The sequence below is a fragment of the Eptesicus fuscus genome, chromosome 20 (assembly GCF_027574615.1).
Source record: "Eptesicus fuscus isolate TK198812 chromosome 20, DD_ASM_mEF_20220401, whole genome shotgun sequence".
Taxonomy (NCBI): Eukaryota; Metazoa; Chordata; class Mammalia; order Chiroptera; family Vespertilionidae; genus Eptesicus; species Eptesicus fuscus.
The window spans coordinates 13,043,381-13,047,013 of record NC_072492.1 but is presented as its reverse complement, the minus strand read 5'-3'; positions in this window follow the sequence as shown (position 1 = coordinate 13,047,013).

Sequence of the window (3,633 nt, the reverse complement as noted above, 5' to 3'; positions counted from 1 at the left end):
TTGGTTATACAGAGAAGGGAGCCGACTGGCCAAGGCACAGGGGCTGGCTCTTGCTCATGCTGAATGCATGTCTATTTCAGAAGGCAGAATGCTGTTTGAGGGACACGACACTATGCAACAGGTGGTGGTCTATGTTTGAAGGTAAAGAGCTCGTTATTTTTGCCACAGAGAAAAAGTTGGCTGTACAGTGGAACATAATTAATCCCAGGTCAAATCATATCTGTAATGATCAAAAACAACCAAATAGGAAATTAAATACCAGAAAGAATTTGAGAATTACCCACTTGGAGCAAGGGCTTCTGTGGCCATTCATACACACGCTCAGGTCATTGTCCTCCTTTGTCAATATTATGGAGAGTTGCACAAGTGTAGGATAAATCATTTATATGAACATATAGTTTGAACTCAGGTGGATGCATGGTTCTGGAGTGAGCTTGGAGATAAAGTCATACATCATCGAGAGAGGAGGTTGTCAGGTTTAGAAGCCTTGTACTACGCAAGAGTGACATTCAAAATAGTTAACTATTGTGGCCCAGCCACCAACCATTCAGAACAAATGCTGACCTTAGCAACCCATCCAGGCAAACGGGTTCTAACTATCAGCCCCACGCGTCTTCAGGTGCAGCCTAGATGAAGTGGAGTGGGCTCTGCTGGGCTGCACCGCCTGGCTGCTTGCCTTGCCTGGCACCTCCAGCCCATGTCGTTTACTACTTTGCTCTGGATACCTGTGCTGGATGAGTTTCTGGGGAAATTCCCTGGGGGGCCCGGGCTCCCCTTGCATCTGCCACTTTATAATAAAGCGTTCTCCCTTTGGTCACCTGACTATCCCCAATTTAGTGAGATGCCTATAAGCCTTAAATTAAGAGCAGGCTGGCCCAGTCGGGGTGGCTCAATGGTTGAGTGTCAACCTATGAACCAGGAGGTCAAGGTTCAATTCTCGGTCAGGGAGCATGCCTGGGGTTGCAGGCTTGATCCCCAGTGTGGGGTGTGCAGGAAGCAGCCAATCATTGATTCTCTCTCATCATTGATGTTTCTATCTCATCTCTGAAATTAAAAAAATATATACTAAAAAATAAAAACAGGCTGGTGCAGCATTATAATGCCACACCCATCTAACTTTAGAACCAGTGCTCTATTGGAAGTGAAAGAACATGTTTTAGCAACAGAATTTTAAAAGATTGGTGGATTACTTGTGTATGAGCGACGTAGCCTCTGAATGCCCGACTATCCTTGATAAAAGCCATGACTATATAGCCTCATACATCCAGAGTTGCAGAAACTGGAAATAACACTTTCTTTCTCTCTCATATAAAACAAGGCTCAAGACAGGCAGTAGAAAGTGTTCCGTAATCAGCAGCAGGAATCTTCAACCTTTCTGCGCCATCACCCTTAGAACACGGCCTCCATGCTCAAGACCACTCATGACCCAAGACGACTCCGAGAGCTTTAGCCGTGTGTCTGCATTCCAGGCAGACATCAGACAGAAAGGGACGGGAGAGGAAAGAGTCACATGCCATTATCTGTCCCTATGTTAAAGCACTTTTTCAGCATAAGGCACCTACCTCTGTATACAGAATGTGTGTGCATGTGGGTGCACATGGTATTTCACTTCTGTTCCCAACCCATTGGGCACCTGTAGCTGTAAGAAAGCTTAGTCCTTTTGTTAGGCCCATTGTCACCTGGACTAGAATTGGAGTTCTGCTGTGAAGAACAAATATAAGGATGAATATTGGAGAGGCTAGTATTCCTTGACTCCTGGGGCCACCTGATAGGAGATCCTTCCCAATACCTGCCACCACTGTTGCACCAGCTAAGGCTGCCCAGAAGACCTGCCCACCTTCCCCTGAGCATACAAGGCAGACCCAGTTCCTTGGGGCCCACAGGCTGCCAGGAAGAAGCCTCCTCCTCTGGGGAGTGATGAAAAGCTGTAGCCCTTTCCTGCCTTTGGGCCTGAATCTTCCCTTCTCCTCCTCACTGGGTGGCAGAAGGTGGAACAACTAGTAAAGCTTGGGAATCTAAGGTCCCTATGGAAAGGGAGAAGAAACTGCTACTCTTAGCTTCACCTTGAAAAGGGAAATTAGCCTTGAATAAAACTAAGAAGACCTCAGGGGGATAACAACAACCACGGGTTGGGAGGGGATCAACACTAGGTGTCCAGACAGACGGTCAGCATCCCTGGGAGTGGCAACTGCCACCTTCCACCCCAGGTATCTCTCTTGGGATTTACACAGGGGAGGGGGAACCGAGTGTCCAAGTGGAGGTTTAGATATCCATCTCAGTGAAGCTGGGGATGATGAATCAGGGGTGGCTCCTGCCTTCAAAGCAACTGCATCACAAGGAATTTGTGTTGAAACCCAAGTGAGAATGTGAGGAAAGAGGGGGAGGGATGGGGGTCAGATGAGAGAGTCATCTTTCTATTTTGTGGACCCAGAGAAGCCCAACACCTTTTTAGTATGGGGAGACTGGGTGGGAAGATGGACAGCATCCTTTGAGATGTCAGCACAGGTGAGCAAAGGCTAGAAGGAACTTGCTGGCCTGGTGCTTAGACTCTGTCCTGCCCTCTCCCTCTTGCTCCTCTTTCCCCCTCAGCCCTGAATTTCTTTCCTGCTTTCTAAGGAGGTTGGGAGGCTCCCTCCAGGCTGGCATGTCAGTCCCAGAGCGATGGTTCTGCAGCAAGGACTTGCTGGTGTCCGCTATCACAGCCCAGCCCACCCCCTGGAGTCTGTCTCCACATCACGGACACTCAGTGCAATCTTCGGACAAAGTATTGGGTGAAAAAATACACAATTGAAAGGGGGCCACCAGGAGCAGCCACATTTGCTTTTGAGGGATGTTCTCCATCCAGGGCAGCACAGATCTACAAAATGGACTTGATTCAGGTCCACCCAGGACTATGTTCTCCAAGGGGAAAGCGACCCATATGTTTGCTCAGTAAAACAAATGATCTGGGTGCCAATTACTTAGAAACAAGCCTCTAATGTGAACAATCAGAAGAGAGGAAAAATCGATGCACTTCTTCTCCTTGTGTAGAAATGGAAAACAAGCTTCATTTTATTCCAGCCCCAGGGAGAGAAAAGCAAATTAATGGTGCTACCTCTCTGCCCAGGGCCTGGCTCAGGAAAGTACTTGAGACTCCCAAGTGAATACTGTGTGTACACACATGCACACCCACACCCACATACACATGCATCCTGTATACAGAGGTGTATGTGCCTTATGCATGCACATACATGTATGTATGTGCCTTATGCATGCACATACATGTATAGCATGCCTGCACATGGGCATATACATGCACAAACGTAAGGTTATCTGTCTATACACATGCACATATAAAAATGCTACACATGTTCATCCACACAGGCACAGGTGAATATTCACATGCACATGTAATTGCCTGAACACAGGTACCTGCACCCAGTCAGTCACATAGATATTTACCTTCAGACCTTCCGACATGTCACTCCTGTAAGTTAAATTACAGGGCTGTGTTGGGCTGAGGTCAACTAACAAAGGGATAGATGAACGTGTGCAGTCCTCCCTGGTACCGTCTGGATTCTGCACCCCTGTTTGGTCACCCAAGGGGCCTCTCTCAATCAGAAGCATTTAGACTTTTGAAAAGACATATGCACT